Genomic DNA, 12597 nt, shown 5'->3' with positions numbered 1-12597 from the left:
AATTTAAGGTCAACAAGAACCAATCAACATCGAGGTGCACAGAACAAGCTGTGAAACACATATGGAGAAATTCGAACACTTCACTTCTATCTGAAGTTTGTGCTGATGATGTCGTTCAGAAGAACGATGAAAGCTCCACGACCAAACCATCCAGCTCAGAGAACAAAACTCCATCAAAAGCATTATTACTTAAACCAAATCACTTATAACAACAAGTTGCCTTTACTGACTAGTGGATCCGCGGTATTCCTCATTCCAATTAGGAATCGATTTGCATAGATGATCCCATCATCAAATGATACACAACAACTCAATGAAGAGTAGAATATTGTCAGTTGAACAACAATATTCAAAAGCTTGAGAGATACTCTTTCAACCACATACACAATCGAGAATTTCCTAATTATATCTCTAATGATCCATTGTGTTCAATGAATATTGAGTTAATGTCAGTAGGCAACAAATACTATCTGCAAGTTGAATCCATTTCTGAAAGTCAACCGATTCTACAATAATCCACAGATAATTCAGTAGAACCTCCTTCTACATATGGTTTCATGTTCATCTCTATCGTGTTGATAGCCGAATAGTTTAAAAATCCAAACAGTGTGTAAATATCACGTCGAACAGTCCATATTCTCTTAGAGACTGTTTCAGTTCAACTCTGAATACCAACATTAATGACATACAAGCTATTGTAGAGATTCTTCAGTTTCATAAATTACATCACCAACTGACCTTACACCAATATGGGAAAATAGATACCACCATACAGCTGTATGTTTATCCTATAATATTCCTCAACAATCCATACATAACATCAACAAGCATCAAAACCAGGAAATTCATAGCTCTCCAAAACCACATAACCTTCGAATCAATCAGTTCACCATATTAGACAATCTACAATACACAGTGAATACCATACGATGGTGTAAATGGGTAACCGCCTCGTTCCTAACATACTTACACTTCACTGATCACTTAATCTCCTGCAATTACATAGTGAGCAATAATGGAAAGGATGTATGATGATTAAGCAATCAGCCTTTAATCAACCCCTCTCGAGGTCGGAAATGTACTCTATTACACTAAGACTAAAATACGTGTAACTAGTGTTTACTGGTTTTCACAATTTGTATAATGATCATCTTAATTGAACATATTTATGCCCAATATCATTCAACAAACGACATGATATAGCATAATGTTTCAATGAATCACTATTGAGAACAATTCTCAATATGAACATTAGCAACATAAACAAGTATATCCAACTATCGAATCCCACATACAACAAAACCAATCATCTGTCGTTCGACAATTTCCAATTGAGAGTTTTCTTGGCTTAATAGTTTCACACGAACAACTCAATGTTTCTCTTTCAGTCATTTCAATCAAACTCAAATAGATCACTCGATTTCATTCTATTCTATTCGTCATTGATCTTCACATGTAAACAAGTTGTGCAGAATTATTCACACACACACACAAACAAACAGTTGTCATGTTACACATACAAAATGATATATATGTTGTGTGTGTGTTGAATAGTTTCACATTAAATTACTCTCTTCTTCATCATCATCATCATCATCATCATTCACAAATGGTGTATCACTTCATCGATTCTCATGAAACATCAATATCACAATCAATCACAACAACAACAACAACAACACTGAGTCAATCAAAATACTTCTGCTTTGATTACATGTTAACCAATTTCACACTACATGTAATTCAAGTGTATAATTACACTTGAATGTTGATAATAATTATGATTATAGATTTAGGTGTATTACACTTATCATTCATTATCGATAGATAGATAGATCAGATATGTAACTGACCTCAAGTTAATTACCTTCTAGATTGCTACCGCATTATGTGAATCTTACATGTCATAGATTGAATAGATTAATAATGATGATGAAAACATGTTTATAAACATGAATTAGTTTATATCATGAATTTGACACCAAATTGGAATTGAATATTAGAAGATAAGAAATTAAAAAAGTATCCATTCAAAAGATAAGAATCTTATATAAGTAATTGTGTAAATCATCTAAATTATGAAGAGAAATAAAGAAAGAATCCATTTGTCAACTGTTTTTCATGTACGACTTTATAGTGTAGTCTATTGTATGAATTCTCGTTGATGTTGATGATCTTTTCAGGTACATCATACTGTTGAAAAACGTTCCATAAAGTTCTCCTATGCACACTATCAATCACTTTCTCATAGTCAAATACACCGGATTCAGTAAGGATCGGTAGTGTACAAACAAACTGCGAAACTACGAATCATCGTTGAATAATCAATCGAATGGTACTCGTCACTATATATCATAATCTATACAATCATGATTGTTTATGCTTTATATTAGCCAATGAATAAACATACAAGTGTATATAGTGGCTTTACGTTATAAGATTTGTAGTCCAATTACTTTGTCTAAAAACATATTATTTCTGCTAAAAAGACTTATTCACTTGAGATTAGTTCAACCTTTGTATTTGACTCTTTATCCGGTGACAAACATTTGTAAGATCAATTTCTGATGTCTTTAGTAACACTTGTGTAAAAACTCCGAAAGATTAACTAAGTAATCCTTTGATATCACACTCTAGGAGACATAACAATCAACATTTTGGTAACTTCAAGTACCTATGTGACACAAACATACTTATTCACTTACGCCTGTTACTCTTAATGGAGCATAAGCCGCCGACCAGCATTCTCCAACACACTCCGGCTCCGTTTCTCGGCGTAATGTATTCTTTGGTCTACCTATTCTCCTTTGGCATTGAGAATTCCAAGTGATGAGTGATTACCTTGTGATGCAGCTCGGTGATTTTCCTTAATGTGTATCCTATCCACTACCAGAACTTCTTCCTGATTTATTCCTCCACTGGTTTATTCTGGTTTGTTCTCTCACACAGTAAGTTGTTACTGACAGTGAAGTTTCTGGTCTCAACGGATCCGACGTATTTTGCGTAGACAACTGTGAATAAACACCTGTATGTTGTGAATGATGGTTTTCGTAGTTCTTCAAGTTTCCACTCCATACAGTAGAACTGTGTTGACATTTGTATTGAAGATTGTGAGTTTGGTGTTGGTTAACAGACATTTGTTTTGAGTTGTAGATATTGTTCACTTGTAGATATGCTTCTCTTGCTTCACCGATTTGCGCCTTCACATGTGTATCAGATCCACCGTGTTCATCAATGATGGTGTCCAGATATGTAAATGTTTTTACATCTTTGAAAGCTTCTCCTTCCAATGTGATTGGATTGGTGAATGCTGCGTTGTATAGGAGAATCTTACTTTTCCCTTTCTGTATGCTGAGACCTACTACTGAATAGGCTGCTGCTACACTAGTCGTCTTCTCCTGTATTTGTTGTTGCGTTTGCGATAGAAGAGCCAGATCATCTGCGAAGTCTAGATCGTCTAGCTTCATCCTAGCTATCCACTGTATCCCATGCTTCCCTCCTGATGTTGACGTTCTCGTGATCCAATCAATCACAAGGAGAAATAGAAAGGGTTGGATGTGTCACTCAATCTTCTGGTTCAGTTGAATTTACACATTAACACCATTGGATGGCTACCAGATCAGTGGTCTAGAGGTTAAGGGTTCGCTCGCGAGATTGATATGTCCTGGATCCAAGTCCCTTGTGCAGGACCGTGGATACGCACTACTGAAAAGTTCTACAACAGGACGAAACAGTCATCCAGTGCATCCAAGTTTTTGATGATGGTCTAACTTTAATTGACTCATGAATTCAACTATTGAAATGACTATAATATCCACAAAAATCTCTTTCTGATAATGATTGATTAATCGAATTTATATATAACTTAAATTATGTAAATGAACTACTTACTTTCTATAATCCAATTGACAGTTTACTTGTTACTGTATATTATTATCTAAACAATATCATCTTAACTGTATACTACAAATCATTATGACATAATTGATTCATAATTGATAAAATACAACCCCCTGTCTTAACAACAACAACAACAACGAAAAATGAGCGTATTTCAGGTATAAAATCTTGAAATGTTGACTTAGCTGAGGGGGGGGATGGAGAAGGTGGTTTCTTTCTTCTTTGTAATTTAGAAAAAAAACAAACAAACAAACAATATGATCTTGAGAAAAATGAGTAGTATCTAATGTCGTAACTAAATAATACCAGAATCATTTACATAAATCAAATATAGTCATAGAGATTAAGTAATTACAGTATGTGTGTGTGTGTGTGTGAAATTTGATTTTGATTTTTCATAATGATAAAATTAACAATTAATGATAATAGTGAAGTTCATGAGTTAATGTAAGTTAGATCACCATTGAAAATCTGAAAGGATTGAGTGGACGTCACATCCTAATATGGGATTCTTTAGCAGCGTTTATTAACAGCTTTCTACGTAAAAATACTCTGGATTCGTTGGCTAAATACTACACTATCAGAAACAACCTACTATGGGAGAGAATAAACCAGAACAAACCAGTTGAGGAATAAATCAGGAAGAAGCTCTGGTAGTGGATAGGATACACACACATTGAGGAAATCACCCAACTACATCACAAGGCAATCCCTCATCACTTGGAATCCTCAATGCCAAAGGAGAGGAGGAAGACCAAAGAACACATTTCGCCGACAAATGAAAACAGACAAGAGAAGAATGAACAACGAGTTGATAGAACAAGAAGGGAAGGCCCAAGACAGATTGGGTTGGAGAATGCTGGTCGGCGGCCTATGCTCCACTGGGAGTAACAGGAGTAAGTAACTAACTAACTAAGTAAGTAACAGTGCGCACCCACGATCTCTCATCAAACGAATTAGAAACCAGAACCTTCGTTCTCGAGCGCGAATGCCTAACCTCTAGTCCACTTAGCCGGCATGCGACGGAGTTAATCTCTAATTTCAATTAATCCATTATCTTAAGCAACCGTTCATACTGATAATAATCATGTGCTCACTAGTGACTAGTTTCAAAATGGATTTCTTAGAATTCTATTGAGAAGCCGTCACCAGTGGAGTCAAATCCGTGTCGTATGTGAGAATGTTATCTACCTCAGACAATAGATGACAGGTTGAGCAAGATCATGGATCGACGGAAGTTAGACATTAACACTGATGTATACCGGTTGACTCAATAGTCTAGAGATTAAGAATTCGCGCGTGAGAACGAAGGTCCTGGTTTCGAGTCTATTTGGTGCGAGATTATGGATGTGCGCCACTGACAAGTACGATACTGGGACGAAACAACAGTTCAATGTTACCAGGCCCCAATGATGGTCTAGTTTAGACTGATTCGTGAACTCAATTGTTAAAATACTACAATCTCCACAAATCCCCATAATTAAGAATAAGTAAATAAATAAGTAAGAAGATAATTGGTTAACAGTTGACCACCCTAGAGTAGTAGTTGAAGGAAAGAGTCAATTACTCATAGGCTAAAGTGGTGTACATCTTGAATTTCAACGAGTTTTATTGAAGCTTTGGTAAACACTTTCATATACAGAGTTCAATTCATAGTTCTTTTTCTCCATAACCTGGAATCGTTTAGGAAACAAATTGTACTGGACAGTTCATAATCTTCAAAACTACAAACACACGATTCCATAGAGAAGCCATTCTATGATATTCATTTCTTAGAGTGATAGCGACACATTTATATCACTTATACACAATACAGTGATCTAAATTTTCAGGTTCATGATATGGTGACACGATTGTCCGATTATACTCATATCACACAGGTTCTAGATATATGGCGTGAATTCTACAACCATGCAGAAATCGGGTTAATAAAAACAATACGTCTGGATCTTTTGGTTTTGTTAATTAAATAACTGGCGCCAATGTATTTAGAAAGAGGATGACATCACTAATTGTTACTTCTCCCTTTAGAACTGTCTCTCTCATCGAGACTATGTACTACATATATGAAAATTTCACAGAATGAAATCATGAGTCAATTGAAGCTAGACCACCATAGAAAACCTGGGAGCCACTGGACGGCCGTTCCGCCCTAGTATGAGACTCCTCCACGATCCCGCACCCCACGAGACTCGAACCCACGACCTATCACTCTCGTACCAGTCGCTTAACCAACTAGACCACTGAGCCGGCATCCGACGGTGTTCATGTCTAACTTCAACCAATCCACGAAGTTGTGCCACCGTACACCATTGTCTTCAGTGAGCTGATATCTCACAACAGACCTGATTGAACTCCACTGGTAACGGCTTCTCACTAGAACTGCAGGAGTATCTGATGAAGTCAGCCACTAGTGAGCAGATGATTATTATCAGAAGGGGTTTGTGGAGATTTTTAGAAATTTCACTGATTGAAATCATGAGTCCATTGAAGCTAGACCACCATGGAAAACCTGGAAGCACTGGACGGCCGTTTCGTCCTAGTATGGGACTCCTCAGCAGTGCCCACCCACGATCCCGCACCCCGCGAGATTCGAACCCAGGACCTATCAGTCCCATACTAGGACGAAATGGCCGTCCAGTGCTTCCAGGTTTTTCATGGTGACCTAGCTTCAATGGACTCATGATTTCAATCTGTGAAATTTCTAAAATCTCCACAAACCGCTTCTGATATATGAAAATGTCAAAAATAAAAACTACAATATTGATTTTTGAGTAGTCCCATACTAGAATGAAATAGTTGTACAGTGCTTAGAGGTTTCCACTGATAGTCTAGTTAAGGTGAAGTCACATTCTTTCCTTATAATCTATCTATCTATCAACTATCTTGAATCATTGTTTCCTGTGAGATTTGAACCAACGATCAAAGATTTATATGAGGACCTCTAATCATTTCACATTAAACCAAATGAACTGCAAATGTTGAATCCTTTAGACTATAATGACCATAATACAATTCGATCGATAGAATTTAGTTAATAAGACCTAAAGAGTAAGTAGTATGATACACATTACATTTAAGTATTATAACTAGGTCATAAACTAAGACAAATCTATGGTATATGAAGTGAATGATTTATATCATATTACAGTATGTTAATCTGTCTGAATTGATAAACAAATGATATATTACATCATATACATTGAAAAAATACATTAGTCGTAACTTTACTTATATATAGATATAGACAAATTGTGACTTCGAAATATGACAAACACGGTTAACTAATTTCTTAATAGTTGAATTCATGAGTCGATGTAAGCTAGATTACTATTGTAAACCTGAAAGTATTACGTGGTCGTTTCGTCTTACTATGAAATTCCTCAGCAAAGCGCAACCACAGTCCCGGGATTCGAATCCAGGACCTTCGGTCTTGCACGCGAACGCTTTAACTCTAATCCACTGAGCTGGCATCCAACGATGTTAATGTTTAATTTCAATCGATCCATGAATGACTGTGCAGCCATTCATTACTTTTCTGAGATGACTAGCTTCAAGATAGATTTTCTGAATTTCTAATGAGAAATCATGACCATCGGAGTCAAGTCCGTGTTGGGTGTGAGACAGTTATCTATCTCAGACAATGGATGAAGGGTTGAGCAAGGTCATGGATCGATGGAAGTCGGTTGGCACAGTGGTCTACTAGTGGCCCTGAATCTGAATCCAGTTTGATTGTTTCTCATTACTTGTTATTGGATAATATACATATCACCAATTCTTGTATACAATTATCGACTTAACTGGCGTTGGTCAATAACAGAATTGAGTAAGTCAAATACGAGGATGGATTTCGAATTCGTGTGTTTCATATAATCATTGATCCAGACAAACGATCAAAGAAATTAAGTGAATGAAGCGAAGAGAAGAGAACGAAGCGAAATGGCGCGCGGTGGAAAAGGCATGTGAGCCAACGCCATTTAATTCACAGTTAATCGATATTTATAGTCCCATAAAAATAAGCTACAGATATGTTATGAGTAGGACAAGATGTACACACACCTACGTGCTCATATAAAAACAGTCAGGATTGATAAGTGAATAATTAACAAGATCAAAATGTGAATCAAGAAGAGTGGATAAATTGGCCTGTCCCGAAGTTAGAATAAATTATATGGGCTTAACATAGTAATCAACACCATAGTCTAGAAATTAAGAGTTCGCACGAGATCGATACTGGGAATAAACGGTCTTGCAATACTTCCAGGTTTTTACTGGTGGTTTAACTTACATAGACTCATGAATCCAACTATTAAAATTAGTATAATATCCACAAAACCCTTCTCTGATTACAATCATCATATGCACATTAGCGACTGGCTTCAATAGGTATTTCCTGGAGTTCTAGTGAGAAGCAGTGACCAATGGAGTTCATCCGGGTCCATTGTGTGACAGTAAGTCACTGGAGACAATGGTGGATGTGTCACTCAATTTCGCGGATTAGTTGGAGTTATACATTAACAACGTTGAATACTGGCAGGTTCAATGATCTAGAGGTTTAAGCTCTCGCTCTTGAGACTAATAGATCCTGGATTCGAATCTCGCGAGACGGAATCGTGAATGCGCACTACTAAGGAATCCCACAATAGGACGAAACAGTCGTCCAATGCTTCCAACTATTAAAATTACTACAATCTTCACAAAACTTCATTCTGATTAGAATAATTCATTCATATGGTGAATGAAATGAAATGAACTGTCATGTTCATCAATGAGGTTACACATGTTAATCTGTAGCTCAAGTATACAAACATGATACAGAACGATTGGCCGATATTGATTATTATTGCCTTATTAACCAATCAAAATCTATAGTAAGGTCATGATTGATCTCTTTTACATTGACCTTAAAAACTTATTTGGATAGATATCCGTTATTAGATCTATAATAATCATATTGTACCAGAATAATGTTTGATTAATGTAAATGAACTCAACTTATAAAGTATAATTTGTGCAATTATTGATTAGATTGATTGATTAATAAATAGGGTCAAAGCATCACAATTGATTGATCACTGGGTGGTGATCAATGTCATGTGTGTCAAGTCCTTATTTAGTGCAGATCGAATGCTATCGACCATGTTGCAATGTGGCCACCAGTCTAGGTGACTCGACACTGCATGCACTATATATTGAGATTAGATGGTGGTTGGAGGTAGTCGATAGGAAACCCTAGACCCGGTTTTCGTGCTACTTGGCACTCGTCAGCAAGGTGTACCTGTAATCTTGAGGGAACTGGTGCTCTCTGGAAGATTCGATCCCGTGTCACTCAGTTTCACTGTCAGAGACGTTACCACTGAGCTATCCGAGCCACGTCAAAGCATCCTAAAAATTGTGTTGTAACTTATGGAGCACCTCTGGGGCTACTGCCGGTCCCAAACTCGGATGAAGGAGGAGGGTTGGGCATGGGGTTAACGACCCTATCCCGTAGAAAACTAACTCACTAAAAAAACACTAACCAGAAGAAAAAAAATAATTCATTTAGTATTGAGATTCATCTCACCTATACTGATTTTGGGCTATTAAACATTAGTCCTAGTTTATAAAAGGTAATACCCTACTTGTAGTCTATTCGAAAATTGAGAAAGTGAACTATATAAGGTTTTGGTAATAAAATTCTGATATATTAATGAGTTCATTCAATTTTGTCGTTGAATTATTTCATTAAGATCCACACTACTGATTCAATGATCCTGAGTGCTGTTAGAGATAGATACCGACTGTTTGGTTACTGTCCGGGTGACTATTGTAACCGATGGTTGGAGACTCTGTATGACATGGCTCGGAATCGATCACAATGTCTAGGTGTATACACTCTCTGTCTTCCCTTAAACTATGAGATTAAAATTACTTCATATCTTTCTACGAACTAATTCTTTCTTCCTATACTCTATCCTTATATGCAATCTTTCTTTTATACATTATTACCATTGAAGCGACTACTTCTATGAATCCAGTGTTCATCTTGTTGTGCTAATAAGGTATGGCAACTTGTCATCTTACTTCATTAAACCAAGTTTCATACTAAATCGGTCTACGTCTATAAACACTGTTACTCGGAATGATATTCAGTGGCACCGTGTTTCCTTACGAACTACAGTGAGGTCAGTTGTTAAGTGACTTTACAACGGATTGTATTTATAAACATGTGGGCAGTTCATCCAGTGTACGGCATCCATCGACTACAAATTACTTAGTCACTATGTCATATGGATATCCTTTAGTATATGTTTGAAGTAGCTGCCAAACTGTGCTCATTTCTGACTCATAAAATATGCCTCTTGAATTGTACTATTAATCGATCACTGAAAGAGTCATGTTATTTTATCACAGTCAAAATCTACAAAAATACTATTTATTATTTGAACAGATAAACATTAGTACAATGTGGCACCGAATACATATGCACCACACAAGTCACTTGATTTATGTATGGGCTGTGTTACCGCCCGGGTGCCCAGACCGAAGCGGGTGCGTTTCCTAGAGGGCCACTCCCCGAACCTATGACCTAAAGGTCTAATCCATAAGGCAGTGGAGCAACGTCAGGAGATGAAGTTCGATGGTAGCCGGTGACCAACAATAGGTTTATACCCCATTTGTTTCCTTAGGATCCTGGAGCCCATATGCATCATTGATTTGGATTCAGGGTTTTCTAACTCTAGATAGATGCCCCGTATCCGCCAAGCCGGTTAATGCTCCGGGCATTGGCCTTTCGTCCTCTAAATTTGGTAAACGACACCCTCACCACAAGAAGGCAGTGAGTAGTACTTCCCTGGCAGTGGTTGTATGCACATGACCGTTTGACAGCATTTCGAGAGGGTAAGCTGATTTTACCCACTCTTGGCCGTACCAGGTCATACGGGGCACCAGAATACTACATCAAACTATCAAAACTGAAGTAGATATTATGAGGTTGATGTGATTTATTCAATAGATGAATAATGAAAGAATCTAACTCTATCTTACATTACAAGATTAATTACCATGTCCTTCGTTGTTAAGGACTACAAAATGGCTAGTGACTAGCAGTGGCAAGCAGGTAGATATCAGGACTTAGTAGCTAAGTGGATAACCTGATGGCGTTTGAACCGAGTGACACTGAGTTCGAGTCCCTAAATAAACACCAACTCTGGGATGCAGGTACATCCAGTTGATGAGTCCCAAATAGGACGAGACGTGAGTTATGGGTTTTACTGCTAGCCACTATCTATCTTTACTTAATTATCGTGTATTCGTAAAGAAAATTTCCAGATTTGAGATCCTTTATTAAGTATGATTCCCATTACTGTTAGACTAGTTTATCAATCTAAAAGAATTAATTCAGTAATAAGAAATCTTCAAAATGAATAAAATGGTCAGTATGGGGTCATGAAGATTGTTGAGTTTTGATTGAGATCATGAATCAATCAATATTAAACCATCAGTGAAAACCTGAAATCACTGAATGACCGTTTTGTCCTCGTATAGGACTCTTTAACAGTGCGCACCCACTATCCCTTATCAAAATGACTGAAAACCTGAACTTCCAGTCTCACGGGCTAATGCTTAATCTCTAAACCACTAAGCTTGAATAATTCAATCAGTTCACGAAACTATCCAACCATCTTGTAGTGATTTTGAATACTGTTTTAAATAATTATTAATTCAATAATTAAGATCATGAGTTGATTGAAGCCAGACCACCATGGAAAACCTAGAAGCAATGGACGGACGTTTCGTCCTATTACGGGACTCCACGGTAGTACGCACTCATGATGCCGCCTCGCAGTATCATCCACCATTTAAAAATATCTTATCAGATATTTTTCAACCAACATTAAGTTCAGAAATTTCAATACAAATGTCAGAACAGTTATACTCTATAGAACAGAAACTTGGAGAACTACAAATACCATCATCCACAACATACAAGTGTTTATGAACAGTTGTCTACGCAAAATACGTCGGATTCGTTGACCAGACACTACATTGTTAGCAACAACCTACTGTGTGAGAGAATAAACCACAACAAACCAGTGGAGGAATAAATCAGGAAGAAGTGTTGGAAGTGGATAGGACACATAATGAGGAAAGCACCCAACTACGTCACAAGGCAATCCCTCATCACTAGGAATCCTCAATGCCAAAGGGGAAGAGGCAGATCAAAGAACACATTTTGCCGAGAAATAAAGACAGACAAGAGAAGAATGAACAACGAGTGGATAGAACAGGAAAGGAATGCCCAAGACAGATTGGGTTGGAGAATACTGATCGGTGGCCTATGCTCCATTAGGAATAACAGGCGTAAGTAAGTAAGTATCAAATATTGTATATCTATGATACTTGTGTTTATCATTTACTTTCCACAACAGAATTAACTGAGTAATTTATACAAAGTTACAAAAATCTACATTTAAGGTTGAAAACTGTCAAAATGATCGTAGTGATTGTCTGTTACGACAATTTTGTCTAGACTTTATAAATAATTCATTTTGATCAATAAACTTTACTTTGTTTTCTACCCTACCTTCCCCCCTCCCTACCTCGTCTCTCTCTTTCTTTGTTGTGAACGAACAAACAAACAAACAAAAGTACATATAAAGAAATAAAATAGAAAAAAAAGAAAGAAAGTTCTAACCCATAAAGAAGAACATTTTT

Source organism: Schistosoma haematobium, chromosome 3 (assembly GCF_000699445.3).
Source record: "Schistosoma haematobium chromosome 3, whole genome shotgun sequence".
Lineage (NCBI taxonomy): Eukaryota > Metazoa > Platyhelminthes > Trematoda > Strigeidida > Schistosomatidae > Schistosoma > Schistosoma haematobium.
Note: the sequence above shows the minus strand (reverse complement) of the source record.